The sequence below is a fragment of the Sebastes fasciatus genome, chromosome 6 (assembly GCF_043250625.1).
Source record: "Sebastes fasciatus isolate fSebFas1 chromosome 6, fSebFas1.pri, whole genome shotgun sequence".
Classification (NCBI taxonomy): Eukaryota; Metazoa; Chordata; class Actinopteri; order Perciformes; family Sebastidae; genus Sebastes; species Sebastes fasciatus.
In genome coordinates this window covers 2,700,020-2,712,658 of record NC_133800.1, presented here as the reverse complement: position 1 = coordinate 2,712,658, position 12,639 = coordinate 2,700,020, and the positions used below count along the sequence as shown (strand labels likewise).

The 12,639-nt window shown below is 40.7% G+C and overlaps 1 long non-coding RNA gene across 1 annotated transcript; it reads left to right on the top strand.

Moving 5' to 3' along the window:
• The first annotated feature begins 756 nt into the window (after positions 1-756).
• On the top strand, positions 757-12,165 carry LOC141768767 (uncharacterized). Its single transcript, XR_012594209.1, has 2 exons — positions 757-1,657; positions 9,974-12,165. It is a non-coding gene; the product is annotated as an uncharacterized LOC141768767 (long non-coding RNA).
• Positions 12,166-12,639: the final 474 nt, after the last annotated feature.

The following is a 12,639-nucleotide window of genomic DNA, read 5'->3' as shown; positions in this document are numbered from 1 at the left end:
CACCTCCACACAGCACCGTCAACTTTAACCTTTTCCCACCCCGACCGTCCTCTACACCACCCTACACCGCCCTACACCGCCCTACACAACCCTACACCCACCCTACACCACACTACACCATCCTACATCACCCTACACCACACTATACTACCCTACACCACACTACACCACACTACACCACACTATACTACACAACCCTACACCACTCTACACCACCCTACCCCACACTTCACCACCCTACAGCACCCTGCCCCACACTACACTACACCTCACTACACCACCCTACCCCACACTACACCACCCTACCCCACACTACACCACCCTACACCACACTACAGCACCATACACCACCCTCCCCCACACTACACCACCATACCCCACCCTACCCCACCCTACCCCACCCTACACCACACTACAGCACCCTACCCCACACTACACCACCCTACACCACACTACAGCACCATACCCCACACTACACCACCCTACCCCACACTACACCACCATACCCCACACTACACCACCCTACCCCACACTACACCACTCCACACCACACTACAGCACCCTACCCCACCCTACACCACTACCCCACCCTACACCTCACTACACCACCCCACACCACACTATAGCACCCTACCCCACACTACACCACACTACCCCACACTACACCACCCTGACCTTGCTACTGCGACCTATGGACCACCTTCTCCTTCACTGAAACTTTCATCAGAGAATAGAGTGGCTGTTGAATAAGCAGCACGCTAACTTATTGAGACTGAAGGTTACTGGAGTCTTCTTGTTAGACTAAGTTACTTTGTTTCCTGTAATTTGGAGATTATTTTTGTCCAATAAGTAAGCTAACTGTGAAAAACAATGTGTAAGATGTAGGCTACTCATACTTTGCCTACAACATGCAGCAGTGGCTCGTGTCCACATGTAGCCTACTGTTTAAAGTCTGGGTGGTCTTCAGTGCGGACTGGATTGGCTAGTGGGCTAGTCCGTCAGTTGCCATTTTCTGTTTTCCTGAAAGAACTCCTGAAGCTGATAAAGTTGCTGACTGTTGATTTTTTCCCCTCTTTGAAGCACAATAACGCCACATAGCACCTCGGAGGCGGATAATGAGGAATTTGTGAATGGAAGAGAACATTTGTGTTCATTGTTAAAATTAAACCATACAATGACGTCCCCTTGGTATGTGACCAATCCCGAAGGTGATGAGATACATTTTCCACCAATGAGCGCAGAGACAAGCGCGAAAACTGTCCAATGGCAGGCTGGCATGCAAATAAGGAATTTGTCTCGGCAAGAGATGAATGTCAACTAGTCAAAGATGGAGTCCGGAGCTGGGAGGCCGTGAGGTTGCCAATGGACGAAATAGCGTTTTATAACAGAGGAGCCGTTACGCCTCGCGAACACTTACCGCGGTTGAAACGGACGTATGAGCGGGAGAATGACGGTAACGGGAGAGAGGACGGCTTTTCCTCGCTGAAGTGGGCAACTGGCCCGTTGTGCTTCTTCTTCGTCTTCTTCTTCGGTGTGTGGAGCTGGACGGACCGGCCCTGCTGCCTCCGCCAGGTACCCTCCACTACCACTGCGCGAGGACAGGGCTGCTGCCGCGAGGCGGAGATGGCGTGGAGCTCGCGGGCAGACGCGGATGCCGGTGGGTCTGATTGAACCTCTCCGCTCCGCGAGCTCACTACTGTATTACAGCTATTGTGTGCGTGCGTGTGTGAGAGAAAGAGAGAGTGGTGGAGGCAGAACGAGCGTGCGTACAAGCGAGGGCACGCTTGATAAAGGCAGTGATTGACAGGTGAGTGCTCGTGCTAGTGATTATTTCTGGCCGCAAACTGAGATATCAGAATGTTAGTCTGCTCCCATCATACGAGCTGATCAGAGATCCTCAGAGATCCAGAGGGGGTCTAGAGAGGGTCTAGAGAGGGGTCCAGGAGCAGCCTGGGTCCGCCAGGGCTGCCGGTCGGTCCCGGCTAAACGACGACAAATGTGTAATTAATTATACTGTAATACAATAACTTAATAATAGTAATATAGTTCATGTTTCAGACCTGCGGTGGCTGCTTACTCTTTCAATATGCTACTATTCAGGAACCCTTCTTCTGGCTACACAACACAATTTAATAATCAACAACAAATTGTCTAACATCTTTCAGAATGACTTTATGAGCTGTGCATTAATTTATCATAAAGTAAAGAAACATGTAGGCCAGAGTAAAGTCACTGTGAGTTATAGTTATAGTATATATAGTTATAGTTATAGTATATACACCAGCAGGCTTATAGCTATAGTGTGGACAGTTTGTGCTTTTATCTGGACTTCCTTCATATTATACATAGTATTGGGCAGCTGTGCTATTTTCTCCACAAATCCATTTGTTTAGTAAGAGTTGCGGTTGAAGCTGTTACTGTGTTACTGGAGGAATGTGTGCTCGGTGGGTTATTATAGCTGCAGCCTTTTTTTAAATCATATTTTACACTGTGCTTTAAAAGGAACATGTGGAGAAAATAACTTTATTTAATGTTTTAACGTTCAAACAAATGTGTAGCCTCATTATTGTGGTATAGGAAAAGAAGGGCACGTTTCTCACACGTTGAGCCATTTATTTATTTAGGGCTAATTAAGCCGTTTTAAACCAGCAAAGTAAAAGGATAAAGTTGTGTTGCTATAGCTGCTGGTCTGGTGGCATTTGTTCGGTTTCAATGTGATGGAGTTTGAAACGCCATTGCGGTTTTGTTTTTTGATCCGCGTGCATGTGTGTTTTATCAGTTTTGGCAGGCAGAATGAGCACTTTGGCTGATTATAAACTTCTCTGAACACTGGAAATAACAAAGCCCCTCGTATGCTCCCCCCCCCCCCCCCCCCAGCCCTGGGTCTTCTAAACGAGGAGGGTTTCAAATTGCCACTTTGGCTGAAGGGACAGGAATAGTAGGTATTAAATGAGGGTTTCTGGTATTGTATCGCGGAATGTGCTCTTTGCCCTATATATGTTTCCTCCACCCTCGTTTCCTCCAGGCCAAGTCCTGCTCCCTGCCTGTTCCCAGCGAGGCCTCAGCCCATATGAATACAGCTTTGCTTCTGATTTTAGTAAATATGTTTTCCCCCCACGGTCTTATAGCCTGATGCTGACCGGAACAAATTACAGGAAAAGGCAACAGCCTTTACAGAAGGGAGTCACATTACCACCATATGGAACCACTATCAACAAACATTCTAGTTTGATTTTCATAAGTCAAGTGTTGCATATCTTAACAATTCCTTTCTGATTTACATAGATTATATGCTTTTCTATATATGCATTTTCCGCCATATAGACCACTGTGTGTGTAAACCTAATAAGCCTATTCGGTTGTTTCACGGCTGCTGGTTTGCATATGGCTTTCCAGCATGTTAGAAGTTGTCTGGTGGTAGGCTCACATATATATAGGCCCCATTCTGTCCACATCATTTAGTAACGTTGGAGCTGACTGCGTGCACGCTGGGGTTTCAATAGAAATTGAACAGATTTGAAGAGCAGCCGTGTTGTCCAAAGCCCTTTTTCTGTTGTTCTACTGTGAAATCAGATGAGCAGTGCAATATTAAAAGGGCATTGGCTGACACCCCCAACCTCTTCCTTCACCACGCCCCCCCTCCAACACCCACCCCCCACCACACACACACACACACACGCACACACACACACACACCTCCTTCTTCCACTTCCTCTACTTACAAATCTTATTTAAACGTGACAAAAAATTAGAATTGGTACTCTGATAGCCCTGAATTGACTGGACGCCTAGCTATAGCCACAGCATGTAAAGCTACGGCTGTGTCATAGCTTTAATTCATGTCGACATGTCAGTTTGTCGTCGTGGTATGTCTCTAGCATGGCGTTTGTGTGTGGTATGGCTGCCGTAAAAGCGCTGTTCAGTGTGTGTGTCCCAGCTTGCAGAGGTCAGCTGCTTTGACGATGTTGCACTACTGTACCATCCGCTAAAGCAGTGCAATAGTATTGTCATAGCATTCGGCCTTCGCCCTACACTACAGCAGCAGCACAGCGGAAGGACGGATGCTGCTAAATGGAGAAAAATAGACGATGTAAACTATGAAGGAGCCTCTGTAGGATCTTAGTGGAAGGCAGCCTCCTCTCCCAACCCCCACACCTACCTCCAGATTCACACACACATTTCCAGCACCAATCATATGATACAGGCCATATGTTTAGAGTAGAGTGGAGCCATTTCCACAACTGGTCGTTGCTGGCCTAATGTTTGTTCGTGGTAATACTTACTCCAATACCAATTCCAATTGTCAGTTAACGTCTAATCCTATGTTATGAATAGAGTGAATTTCTAGGGGACAAGTATAAGCATTAATGTTGACACAAGATATGTTATATTTTATTTAGTCAGTCTAATTAATAATTGGCACACTACAAAATTTAGAGGGAGAATTGCTTAGCAGATTTTTGCTCTATATTATAAGTGTACTAAATTTGGACATTGACAGCCATTTGGGGCTTACATCGGGAGGCTGTTCCAATATGTTCTTGAACATCTTCATTTCAAAGATCCACAGTTTAATGTGATTTTGAAGACAATCCAAAGGATTTTTTTAGTGTTGTTCATATTTCTCATACAGTCTATCTCAACTGTGTATTAAAGTCAGTGAAAACTCTGTCTAAAACAGTGGATTTAAATTAGCAATTTTATTGAGTGAAATCAAAAAGTATATCTTTTATTTTGGAAACTCCCTAAAGGACCGCTGGAGGTCCCCAGTCCGCAGTTTGAGAACCAGTGCCTAAGCCCAGAGGTCCTTATGACAGGAAGAGTCGGTGGCTTTTCTATTCAAACAAGCTGCATTATTAGGCTGTATTTTACCCTGGGAGATATAGGCCTCCTGGACCACGCCTCCTAAAAAAAGAACATTTTGTTCACAGAACTTCAGAGGCTTTCTTGGTTTGCGTTGCGGACCATGTCAGATTAAGTAACATGCTTTGAGGTCAACTTTCCCAACTTTTCACACATTTTGTTAAGCAGTGTAATGTGCTGCTACGTGCTGGCCCACACTGTGAAATCATTTAAATGCTGGATCACGCTGACCTTAAATTCTCCTGCTGGACAAGGCTTTTTAAGTTATCTGATTTTATCATGTGTCCTGATTTAATCACACGGCAGTGATTGAATCAGGATCAGAAATTAAGTGAAACCACAAATTAATTGTAATAGCATTTTTTATTTGCAAAAAATTATTTATTTTAATTTAAGATTTAAGTTACATGGAAATAGTATTTTAGGAACAGGAAAAGGGATAAAAGGACTGTTCTGTAAAAAGAATTGATTTATTTGTAATGTTGTGATTTTTGTGAAACGTATAGTTTTACTACTGCTAATTATTTATCAGAACATACAGACCAGGCTTTTTAAGGTATAAATTACTGTTGGTAAAAAAAACATAAACATGAAACATAAAAAACACAACCATCTATTAAAAAATATCTTTGGAACACAGTTTGGGTGCAACTGTGTAAAACCCTATGGTTTATTGCATATAAACATTTTATTTGTGAACATATGCTATTTTCCAGGATAAAAAGAGCAGCTATATGAGACTTCCCTGTAAAGGAAGGTGTGAGCCTAAGTTAACGCTACAGTTATTTTGTTATGGCTGTGCAGTATGTGTGTGCGTGCGTGTGTGTGTGTGTGTGTGTGTGTGTGTGTGTGTGTGTGGAGCACAGGGCCCTTTTTTTCTCTTCCAATCGGCTTTTGAAAGCATAATTTGAGTGTGCAGTCTTGAAGTCACGGTGTGGGTGGGAAAAATTGGGTAAGTTTCCTATTTGGGGCAGGTCGTAGGGGGGATGGGGCTCCTTGTGAGGAATGTGGAGGGCAGGGCCGCTCTGGGGGTTACTGCCTTTGCTCTGTGTGTGTGCTCGCCTTTGAGCATTGGAGCCTGTAGCGTCATATTTAGCCACTGTTTTGCAAGCGACTGTGGAATTTGCTGTTTGTTGTGTGTCTTAAGGGGGGGACGTGTTGTAGGGAGGGATGGAGTGGAGGGTAAAACCACCAGAAAGTGAGAGGAGTATCTTCTTTTTTTTGCAATAATGTGTTTATTTGCTGATAATATGAAAATAATGCTATTCATGGAAAATAACAAAGCTTTTAAAAAATGTTAAATTGATTTAGTTTTTATTGAACTACCAGTTTGTCTCATTATGATCATTCAGCTTTTTTATTTGAAGGATTAGATTCATCTCCCTTACCATGTTAATAAAACGTTAAATAATGTAGATTAATCCATAAATCATAACAAACAGTATTAATGCTTCTTTGAAACCAGTATTTCTTATATAATATCATAGATTTTGCTCCTTTTTATTGACCGTTTGCATTTGTAGTGCAGCCATACTGTGGGCTCCATGCTGGAATAGCAGGCCCTGTTATTTCAACTACTGCTCCACATGTAAACAGTCGAAGCCTCCATCAGGCGATTGTGGTATGTTATCAAATGAGAATGACTAAAAAATGCTAAAGTATGGAGCGGATAGGAGAGTTTGGATCAGCAGCATGTAGGAGCTTGTCTTTGTCATTGTGCTGGCAGGCAAATACCAGAGCAGACTGGGTATAGAGCCATATGAAGTGTAGCCGATAGGGACGGTCTAGGAGGAGGAACTAATACTGCAGTTACAGCTTCCATTAATATTTCTCCTATAGGAACCCCATCATGCTCAGCAATATGTAGATCCAGGTGTAAACGCACCTGAACCACAGTAAATCAGTGATCCTATCGCTTGAACAATATGTCAATACAGAACATCATTCATAGACCTTGTCACATTTGCTGCTTTAGTGAAGGCCACAATACCTATAGCTGTCAACAACATCCTCTGTTCATGTTGTCATCTCTTACATAAATAGTACTGTATAGTGTATATGTGTCTTCCTCCAGCGTTTATTAGCCCCAAATATGAATTCAAATAATGAAGCACTTACCATGATGAACAAATAAAGCAGATAGAGTTTGATATGCCCAGTTTGCTTTTCAGAAAAAAAAGACAAGTAAATGTAAAATAGTGTGACTCTAAGTCAGATCAGTGGTAGTCAATAACTTGGCTGATCAACAGAAAATTAGTAAACAAGTATTTTTTTTTATAATCAATTAATTGTTTAAGTATTTTATAGAACATTATTAGTCACACTTTTGGTACATAATGTGAAAGTGGTACATTGTAAGGCCACAACTGTCCTAAATCTCAAAATCTGGTGCTCATAATTAGGAGCTTTGCAAATACATGAGTATTCCTTATGAATGAATTCCACCAAGTAAGAGTCAACCATGGTGACACAGAGAAAGGAAACGGCTTGATATGATGACAGGGGCAGAGGTTATATATGTGTGATAGCATTGTTGGTTGAAATGTTCATGTTGCCATACTCGGTACATCAAAACTAAAATTGTGTAGTTTTCTAGGAGGAAGTGTAGTGCTAGGATTTATTATTTATTATTGAATGGATGTGTATGACAAATTAGATTCAGATTTCTAAAATTAGATTTTGTCATTCTTTTTTTTTTTTACTCTAACTTGCAGCCTAGCTGTAAAGAATTATTTTTCATTATTTTTCCCCCCCTAAAGTGAGCTGTTTGTGTGGTTACGGAGCAGATCAAAGACATGTGCTGAGGCCCCTGACCATTTCTAAAGGGGGGGGGGAGGGTGCGGGTTGGAGAAGAGTGGAATTTATCACGTCTGTTGTCTCCAAAGTCTTTGGTTTTAATGAGGGTCAGAGTGCAGCATTTCTGCCACTGTAAATAATATAGGCTCCTCAGAAGCTCTTTCTGTTTAATATGACCCAACTGTTTCCTCAATCCTGATAAATGGAAACATGGTCAACAGCAGAGACGTTAAGATAATGTCCTGCAAAAGATAGATAGATAGATAGATAGATAGATAGATAATGTGCGTGTTTTTTTGAGGGGTAGTAAATTGTGAGAAATAATCTTGAAAGTATTCTCGGAATAGAAATGGATATTTTACATTAATATGAAATTTCATGTATAGACATGAACTTTGCCCCGTAAAAAACTCACACGTGTAGTTAGTGCTGTTTGCCTAGGTATTGCAGTAAACTATGCACAAATAGGGGGTTGGGAAATTTTCAAACCTCCTCCAGATCTGATCTCACAGGAAATTCAACACTTTAACGAATCCACTAAAAATATAAAATAGAGCTGGCCATGTGGACTCAACCAGGAAATTGTATATTGTGTATTAAGTAAAACAGGAACAAAACCCTACCAAAATAATTCACACAAAAAATTTACTAAAAGTGAAAAACGTAGGTGTGGCAGTATTTCTGACCAGATGAAAATACTGTCAGGCTGTGCATTTTTTTCAAGCGAACCTGAAGTGAATTTCTGATAGATCATATTGTCCGCTGTGTGATCAGGTCATGTATTTTTCAACCCTCTAAGAATTCCACTTAAGAATGCTCTGAAGAGCCAACTTGAGAGTCAAATAGGTCTTCACTGAAAGTGAAGAGTATAAGGCCCATTTCTCAAGCTGCTTACTCCTACTCAACTGATCACATGATTAATCACATGTATGCTCAGAGCAGACATTTTAAAAAATCCTTACATTTTACTGTGACGTGTTATTCTGCAAAAACATGTGATTTTTTATTGTATTTCTGTGAAATCTTAAATATCCCCAATAACAATGTATCTAACTATCTATATAGAATATAGTTTTATAGAGCATATTTTTTATAATATGAATAGGGATGAAATTGGAAACTGGAGAAGGAAAGAAATTTTGCTGCCGGAATATGAGGTACATCAGAGAAATAATACAACAAGGAGAATTTAATGAGACAATAATTAACAATCAATTCCCGTTTAATTGTTGCGAAAAAGAAAAAAAAGTGGCGGAACATCCTATCATGTTGTTGATATGCTCAAATGCAAATAGTAGGCTAAAACTACTCTATTCTGAATTGTATATTGCTTCAGATAACATTTTATTCAGAATGGCTAATGATACTTTGTACAATCAATCTCTCTGTTTCTGTACTTCAGCTATCACAGATCTACACTTAACTTGACTCTGGAGCTCTCTTTAAATTTAAGAGCATTTTTAAGTAATAAAAATGTCACAGATAATTTAATTATGTTTCCGAGTAGGAGTCAGAGTGGAGAACTTTTACTTTCATCTTTCACTTAAGTCCTAAATTCAAAGTGTCAAAAGTAGGAGATCAAACTATCAGCTGCACTCAAGTATTTTGTCAAAATACAACACAGCCTTTTTATCTATTGATTAACCTTTTTTCTGTAAAGAGAATACATTATAGGCGATGACAAATGTGTCTTCTGTTTTAGACGGTTTCGTTAGCTCTTAACAATTTTTAAATGTGGTTATGAGTTGCATGACATTATTTTCACAATGTCAGCATGAGAAGCACAATGACATCTACAGGTATGTACTCCTACCTCTCCCTCGAGCCTCCGTCTCTGTGCTCACACTTTGTTTTTTCACTTTGCCATTTTATGTCTGTCCGCCTCATCAGTGGTTTACAAAGAATTTTTTTTTCTTCTTTTTATTAACAGACAGTTAGAAACAAAATTACATTTTGTCTCATTTTTAGCTAATATGATAAAGTAGTATATGAGACATAAGTACTTTATAATTATTTTTTAATTGCTTCCATTAATACTCTAATAACTTTGCTTAAATGGCCTATTACAATTTTAAAAAAGTGAATGTTTCCATGGTAAAGTTTCTTAACATCAGCATTAGATTGATGGCTCCTACAGAAGCACAGTGCAGTTGTTTTAACAGTAGCAGCCGATGGTGAGTCGACCTCACAACACTGCATCAAAAATCTCCCTCTGCGAAGAATGAAAGGCCACCTCCAGATGCTGATGTTTCAGTCTTCTCGTGGTGTTTATGGGTTCATAGTTGTTGACCTCCTCCCTCTTCTGTCTCCTCAGGTCACCTGTAGCCTCAGACCGAGACGTCCCCTCTATGAGAAGAAGTCTGTCACCTTGCAGATGAGACCCTATCAATATTGCCTCTGCTTTCACTAGAGTTAACAGAGTAGTGCAATATTGCTTATAGGGTCTTGACTCTGAGGGATGATCTTCATCCTCTGGTGTGCTATGAAGCTGATGTCACACAGGCATTATTCTGCCCAGCCGGTGCTCCTGCTCAGTCCGTTACATTATGTTAAGGTTCATACTGCTGCTGACTGCAGATCTCACTGATGGTAAAAATACAGTTGTATAATAGCTGTGTGAGAATTCTCAACATTGTTGCTTTGCTGTGAGTGAAACGCTGAGTCTCAAGTGTGTTCATACAAGAGTTTATTTGCAAAAGCAAATCAAAAATGAATGAAAGAAAAATGAATAAACCAACATCAGTTTGATTGATATTCCCTTAAGTGCACAATAGAAAATTATTTAAGAAAATTAAAAAAAATATGTGAGATATCTTAGCAAAACAACCCAACACAAGTTTGATTGATATTCCCTGGATTGGGCACAAAAACGAGCTAATAAAGTTGTTTGAACTCTTTTAGTTTAAAGAGCTATTTGTCAGCTGTACAGTGAAATAACTACTTTAGTTTAACCTCTTTAAAACCATCCTCTAGTTAAGCAAACAACCAGCTTTAATTCACACAATTAACAATACAGTGCTGATGCTAAATTTCCTTCTATGCAATAAAAACACTTAAAGGATTGGTTCACCGAGACTATAAAAAAACATATTTACTCCCTTACCTCAAATGGTATCTCTCCGTGGGTTTGGATGTCCGTGGGTCAATGTTTTGAGGCATCTGTCTGTCGAATGGAATTAAGGGCTCACATTGAAGAAAGACATTTAAACCGTTCAACAGCAGCATCTCTTCCCACAAGCAGTGTATAACTGTATATAACTGGATAATCCGAAGAACAGCTCAGATGAAACATGTTTACACTGAGGACTGTGGATTATCCAGAGTGACGCTGCAGACACTGTTTCTGGAAAGAGATATTGCTTTTGTTTGTTTTTTAATGTGATTTTATTCAATGCTTGTAGCACCACAAGTGAAATTCCATTCACCTCCATCGTATTGGTGTGGGGGGCAGAAATCTCAGAGACAGAAATTTCAAACCCTGGACAAATACAACCAAAGCTCCTGCATCTGTATTAGACTACAGGTAGATGAGGTCATTTGGATGAACTGGACCTTTAAATACTAGGACAATAACAAGTCCTAATGTTATGAATTAAATATTCAGCTGTAGCTTAAAATGCTTTAACTGTTCATTGAAACTGAGACTACTTTTCATTCATACTTTTCATCATTTCAACAATGTCTATAGTCTATAGGAGGCCTATTACAAACTCGAAGGCTTGCTGATGCAGTAATCACACCATGCGTGTCACATAGCTGCTGTTTATTTAGGAATTTGTTCTCCTGCAGTGACGTCACCAACACAAGGCCTTTATAAACAGATTATAAAGGCTACAAACTGCCTCTTGATAGGTGTTAATTATCAACCTTTTTGATCTTTTGTTTCCTCCTCTTATGCTTGTTGTCACCCAGCTATTTGTGTCATACAAATCAGCGCAGTCCACTCCTATAGCGCAGTCATTACTCAACAAAGTGTTGAGAATGTTTGAGTTATACATTTGCATAAAATGTAATAGCCGCAGAACAAAAACATGAAACCTTATGTTATACTCTGTTCATGTCACAGTTTTGTCTCATCTCATTCATTGTTTTCCTGCCTCTTAAATCGAAAATTAGTCCACATGTAGACCAATGATGTGTACAATTGCAGTACTCTCAAATTCATCAAACACTGAATTGAGTGAAAATCTCTGGTGATTCAGTCTTGAAAGGGGAAAATGATTTTTGCTTGCAGGCAGGTTGAGTGAGTCCTGCTCTTCAGGTTAACAGCTACAGGATGCTCTCTGCTTGACACTCTTTCCCTGTTGCACTACTGTGGGAGCTGCAGCAAGCAGTGCAATAATGAAAGGGCATCGGTCAGCTGGGCCAAGCCTCCTCTCCACACCCTTCATCCTACCCTACCCTACCCTGCCTCTGAGCAAGGCACCGCAACCCTACGGTAACTTAGCTGCCTTACCCAAATTCATCTTTCATCAGGGAAATTACTTCAATAAAGACATTAAATGAAGAAGTGGTATATTTGTGTTTTATTCCGAGTTTGGCTGTGATAGTATGGGATGTTGGGGTGGTACCAGTAAGAATGTTAAGCCTCCTATAGGTCCGAGGCAGTAATGATAGTATGGGATGTTGGGGTGGTACCAGTAAGAATGTTAAGCCTCCTATAGGTCCGAGGCAGTAATGATAGTATGGGATGTTGGGGTGGTACCAGTAGGAATGTTAAGCCTCCTATAGGTCCAAGGCAGTAATGATAGTATGGGATGTTGGGGTGGTACCAGTAGGAATGTTAAGCCTCCTATAGGTCCAAGGCAGTAATGATAGTATGGGATGTTGGGGTGGTACCGGTAAGAATGTTAAGCCTCCTATAGGTCCGAGGAAGTAATGATAGTATGGGATGTTGGGGTGGTACCGGTAAGAATGTTAAACCTCCTATAGGAGGCAGTAATGGTAGTATGGGATGTTGGGGTGGTACCAGTAAGAATG